The sequence below is a fragment of the Lonchura striata genome, chromosome 4 (genome assembly GCF_050655825.1).
Source record: "Lonchura striata isolate lonStrDom1 chromosome 4, ASM5065582v1, whole genome shotgun sequence".
Classification (NCBI taxonomy): Eukaryota; Metazoa; Chordata; class Aves; order Passeriformes; family Estrildidae; genus Lonchura; species Lonchura striata.
Genome location: NC_140706.1, coordinates 26,869,579 through 26,875,578, shown reverse-complemented (window position 1 = coordinate 26,875,578; position 6,000 = coordinate 26,869,579). Strand labels below are relative to the sequence as shown.

The 6,000-nt window shown below is 40.8% G+C and overlaps 1 protein-coding gene across 2 annotated transcripts in view; it reads left to right on the top strand.

Annotated features, from left to right (window-relative positions):
* Positions 1-268: 268 nt before the first annotated feature.
* LNX1 (ligand of numb-protein X 1) overlaps positions 269-6,000 on the top strand; it is a 146,684-nt gene continuing 140,952 nt past the window's right edge. Inside the window, exons 1-2 of one of the 2 annotated variants that reach the window (XM_085577861.1) lie at positions 269-380; positions 1,651-1,766. The gene's annotated coding sequence lies outside the window, so the exon portion shown is untranslated. Of the gene's footprint in view, positions 381-1,644; positions 1,767-6,000 lie in introns of those variants that run through there. The other variant, XM_085577863.1, reaches the window with a different exon arrangement.

Sequence of the window (6,000 nt, the reverse complement as noted above, 5' to 3'; positions counted from 1 at the left end):
AAGTCCTGGAGCTGGTGGCTTTGCTGGACTTGTAGCCTCCCTAGACCCCAATAGGTGCTGATGTTCAGAGGCTGGACTTTAGGGGAAGGGGATTTCCCCTTTCACTGACTGCTCCCAGCAGAGCATCTATGATGTGGGTCAATGAACCAGAGCTTTTGGCCTCACATGCAGAAGAAGACCAGTGTAACAAACCAGTGGTGAGTTCATGTAGCTGTGTCAGGCTTCCTCTCTCTGCTTGCTCACAGGGGGAGTTTTCCCTCCAGCTCTTGAGGCAGTACAGCTGTGCCACTTAAATCTCCTGCAAGACCTTCTGTCTTCCACTAGAAAAGAAAACTGCAGATGTTGAAAACAATGGTGAAATATGACCCATCAGGTTCAAGGTATAAAATAGTTCAGCCTCTGTGATGTGCTGCTCTAATTCCATAGCTGTTCATTGTTTGAAATGAATTCTTACTTGAATTCAAAAATTAAAAGCATCAAGACAGAAATGAACAAGCGATGTAGATTCATGCAAGGGCATGTCTAAGTTTTTCTTCAAACCCATTGGTGATGGGTATGAGAGAGAGACAAACATCACTGCAGCTTTTTCAGTCTTCATAAATTCAACCTGGTTTAGTGTCTGTCAATTTTGCCTGACTCAGAACACCACCATAAAATTTGTGTTTCTCCAACAGTTTTAATGGACTATAGAAGCTATAGGAGCTATATAGGAGTTATTTCAGACTTCCCTCTGTTACAGACTGACAGTAGGATGAGACCCTTACTGCCCAAAGAACTGCAGCAATAACTCGGTATGGGAACAGCTTTTGTCCAGGCAGCCTGCCCCGAGGCCCAGGGACTCTGCTGTGCTGTGACATGGCATAGCAGTGTGGTCCCATCTCCCCTCCACTGCTTTCCCTTCTGTCTGGGTGCAGAGGTAACAATTTGAGCATTAGTTATTCACTCATAATTGTAGCATAAACCAACAGTAAGATCAGAGAGAATCAGTGATCCCTTCTCAGTCTAAAGCATGGTCATTGAATCTGGTTTTTGAAAGCTCCTGTATTGGTACCTCTCTGCTGCGATGGTTAGCCCAAACATAAATATCTCTGATAGTGATGAAGGGAGAGAAAATCCTTCTTAGGTCACCAGAAGTAATGGATTAGGTCATGAAAACTTTTAATTTTAAACAGAATTACTTGGCCAAGGTGGGCTGTTTGAATGCAGGCAGGACACTTCTGTACTTTTTAGAATTTGTGGTTAAAATATTCCCCATAGACTACCTTTTCCACTCATCCAGCTTACACAAATATTTGACTTGAACTGATACTGCTATTAATCTGTTTAGAATGCTGCTATACTGTTTACACAGAGAGGAAAGCTGTAAGTCTGCTTGTCCAAATAGTTTTAAGCAAGGGCAATGCTGCTTTTTAGCACCTGGCATAAATATTTGGAAAAATTTATAAACCCCAGATAACCTTGCCTCTCTCAGATGTAATTACTGCTTCCTAAAACCTCTTCCCTAAATGTCCTCTCTTTTTTGTTGTTGTTGCTGTTGCATTTAAGAAGAGATTAATTTTTTTTTTCAAATTTTATTTGCACATCCTTCATGAGCCTTACCAATTCTATGACTTAATGAACTAAAATATTTGTCTACCTGTATTTTTACAGATAACACAGTCTGGCAGAATGCAGCAAGATCACTTAAAAGTGCCTGTGATGTGAGTTAAAATATACCTACTTGAACAGATCACTTCAGAACAATGCATTAATCTGACTCAAATTCGGTATGTCCTGTTTTTCTACTTACATACATTTGAATTGCCTCATTATTCCCTTGAAGATTTCTTATACTGAGAAAGATTGCCTTTAAATAATACAAATCTCAGTGCCACTGCAGTATGGTGGACCTTGGTTTTGAGGCTTCTTTAGCTGAGGTATATCTGAAACAGGTTTGTTTTTTCTTAAGATTTTATCCATTACCGATGTTTTTGTCATTTTTGTTAGGAAAAATGATGTGATTTTTCATGGAAGGGAAAGAAACCCCTTCAGTATTCTTGAAGCAGTTTATGGTGGTGGGTTTTTTTGTTGTTGTTGTTTTTTGTTTTTTTTTGACTGTGAGACAAAAAAGCAAAGACCAGACAGAATATTTTTATTCTATTATGATTATTATACCGATATTCCAAGAGTGAATCACTTGTGCTTCCAAGCAATCTCCCCACAGAGAAAGAGGGAACTGAGTGCCTTAGGGGCAGGAGTGTGTTTTGTGCATGGAGTTTCTATACAAACTATTGATAAGTGCTGTGAGACAAAAATATCTTTATGAAGTGTTTTTCCAGCTTCATTTAAAATTTCTGTGATCTTCTCTTTTTTTTTTTTTCTTTTTAAAGAAAGCAAGAAAGTATTGCTTTTGCATGAGAGCATCTTTGAGTTTTAGAGATCAGTTTCAGTGTGCTTGACCTCTTGTACTACTTGTTCAGCTTCCTGATTCTAAAACATTAACTTCCTGATTCTAAAAATCTGGGTCTGTAGAATCACACTAATAAAAATGCAAATTGATGAAGACTAAAACTGATCACTGGAGTTAAAGTGAAGTACAAACTCACTGCAGAAAAAAAAATAACCAAATTTTGAAATGAAAAATCCAATTTAAAAATATGGGAAGAATTTGGAATTTCTTTGCATAATTTTCAACTGCTTCTTGCCTAGGGGACAGCAACATCAGGGAATGCAAGGAGCTGACCCAGAGATCTGGGGATGATGGGATCTGCCTGTCAGGGGATTTGTGGGCACTGAAGGGGAAGAGAAGGCAGTTCCATAATGGAGGAGAAGCAGTTTGGAAAATGCTGTTGGTGAGGAAGCCATGGATGCTCTAAAGAGAGCACGCTGTAGAGAAGGCAAGCTAAGGACCAATCAAGCCAAGAAAGTTTGAAATATATTACATATTTGTTATCAAGGTTGGAAATACAAACCATGTCATCTGTATGACTGTGAAGTTAGATCAGATCTTTTCTATAACAATGTGCACAAATATCACCTGCAAATTCCAATCTATTTTCCCTAGACTCCATGGATCTGGTGAAATTTTGCAAATTGTCCCAAATGCCATGTGTGCAGGAAATGAGTAGTCATACAGATAGGGAAGTGATGAAGGGGTACATATTTCCTAGAGAAGTCAGAGGAGGAAGAGATGACAAAATTTGAGAGGCATTTTGAAAGGAACTGTGCCATAATTATATTCTGTGCAGTGTCACATATAATTTCTTTTTAGCTCACAGCAATCTCATTTCTTTCCAGTCTGCTTTCTCATGTGCAGAAAATCTACTAAGTTGCATTTAATTACAACCCAAAGATTAAAAAATTATTTGTTCCTTTTGAACTGGTGCTCAGTAATTGTTCAAAGTGCCTGTAACCCATACTGTATATTGCAGAGCAGAGCAATTGCTCCCATCTCCAGGAAGCTTTCCAGAACCTTCTTCTCTGCATTGTCTCTGAGCCAGGAAATCTAAACATGTATTGCAGTTTGTCAAACTTCCCAAAGTGCTGCTATGTATTTTGAACTATGGTGAGACTCTCTTTATACCTCCCTCAACCGTGAGCATGAGAGCATGGAAAGAAGAAAGGAAAAATAATAAAGAGAAAGAAGAACAGAAGTAAGATGTTTGCATTGGAAACTTCAAGTATTTGTATACAGTCTGATTTCAAAGCTGGGGGTCTGCCCTCAGCCTTTGCACAGAGGCAGCCAAATGCCTTAAAAAGCTGACAGTAGTTGAGCTGGGTGCAATTTTTTGGTCAAACCTCTTTAGACATAAGTAGAGGGAAGGAGAAATGGAGAGAGGAAGAAGAAGGGGTAGGTGTAAACAATGAATTTGTATTCAATGACATGAAGAAATATTGTGAATTTGTGTAGGTGTTAGCAAATGGTGTTAGGAGAACAGAAATGCAAATACAGATGTCTGACAGGTAATGCACTTAATTTGACATAAAAATATTTACAGATCTTCTTCCCATGTGTCCTCTAATTCTGTTGAAATAAAATATTGCCACTTTCGTAGGAGTTTTATGAGCTGAGCAAAGCAAGATGGACAAAAGGTTTTTTAAAATGTGTACTTTATTCATTAAAATATTTGAAAAATATTTATCAGGTTTATCTTTAAAAATCTCCACCCAAACCTACCTGTATATTTCATATTATTACTATTCACATCCTTCTGAAAAATTCCCACAAAATATGAATGCCAAGACCAGATGTTTTCAGCATTTTGAAATGCTAGACACTCATGAAGGTGTCTGAAAGACACTGAAAGACACACAGAGATTCATCTGTAAAAGCTGAAGTTTGGAAGTGTTGTTGTGCTGCTCTCCACGCCTACTTGCAGCGGAGCAATCCTTCGTAGTAGATTGCAAGACAGGACTGTACTGAACACCTCTGTACTGAACCTTGCTGCCAAACACAGTGACAGAGAGGAGGGGAAGAGGGGAAGAGCTATTGAGTTAGATCTACTTTAATGCTACTAGGAGAGGAAGGCAAGAGAAGCCTCAGAAGATCAGATACTGGGAGTTCTGCCGGCCTCTACCACAACACAGAGCTTCCTTCTGACCTAGGAAGGTCAGGAGAGAAGTCACCATCTGAGCTGCTTTTTGCTGTCATCCTAGCTTTCCCCGTGTTTTCTGTCTTACCCTTCCTAGGAGCACACCTCAGGTACTGCTGGCCTGAGACCTGTGTGTAAGGACAGGACTAGGGAAACCAACAGGTCGAGGGAGGCAATTCTCCCCGTCAACTCTGCTTGTGAGACCCCATCTGGGGCAGTGCATTCAGATCTGGAGCCTCCAGCACAAGGAAGCCATTGGCTTGTTGTTGGAATGAGTCCAGAGGGGGCCACTATGTTGAGCACAGTGCTGGAGCACCTCTTCTGTAAAGACAGGCTGAGAGAATGAGGGCTTTTCAGCCAGGAGAGGAGAAGGCCCCAGTGAGACCATATAGCATCTTCTAGTAGTTAGGAGGGATTGCAACAAGGCTGTAGAGGAACATTTCACAAAGGCATATAGTGATTTAACAAGGGGGAATGGCCTTAAGCTGAAGGGGGGTAGGTTTAGATTAGATATTAGAAATAAATTCTTTACTGTGAGGGTGGTGAGTCACTGGATCAGGTTGCCCAGAGAGGTTGTGGACTCCTTATCCATGGAGGTCTTCAAGACCAGGTTGAACTTCTGAGTAACTTGGTCTAGTGAAAGGTGTCCCTCCCCACAACAAGGGGTTTGGAACTAGATCATCTTTCAGGTTCCTTCCAACCCAAACTACCCTATGATTCTATGATTAAATGGTAGCCAGAAGAAACTTTTCAGGGACAGGTGGATCAAGGTAGCACTCCCTCTAGCACAATCTTCAGGCCATCAGCAGTGATAATTGATGTTGACTTGTGATAATGTGATTCAGGATTCACCATTCTACAAGAAGTACACACAGCACAGAGCTTTCCTTGCAAATATTTCTAAAGTCACAGGACTACCCTGTTTTGTGAAAACCACTTCTCCAAATAATTATATGCAGCCTGAAATAAAGTATTGGGCCTGGGTGGTGGCCGAGATGAGCTGTGCCCTGTGGCCCTGGCTGGCTGCATTGGCTGGTGAGAAGAGAAGGGGCAGGAATTTAGCTCTGCTTCATCTCCTGTCCCCGAGCAGACCTCTGCAAACAGGGCACAGACAGAAATCTGTGCTTGAAATAAATAAGTCCATGTTGCAATGTTTCATGGCAGGAAAGGTTTCGAAAAATGCACAGCCTAAACCTTATGTGCTGCAGAGTAATCCAGGCTCTTCTACAATTGCTGAAGAATTTTCCTTTTGCATCTGAAATGCCTGCACTTCCAGGACAGGCTCTGAGTTTTATGGCTCCAGATGGAACAGAAAATGGTTGAGTTTGGATTCAGCTCATGAAAACAACAGACAGAAACACTGTGCTGTGTTGTCAGCCTTTTTCATTAACAGGCAAGGGAATGCATTGGATGATATGCTCTGTGGTTA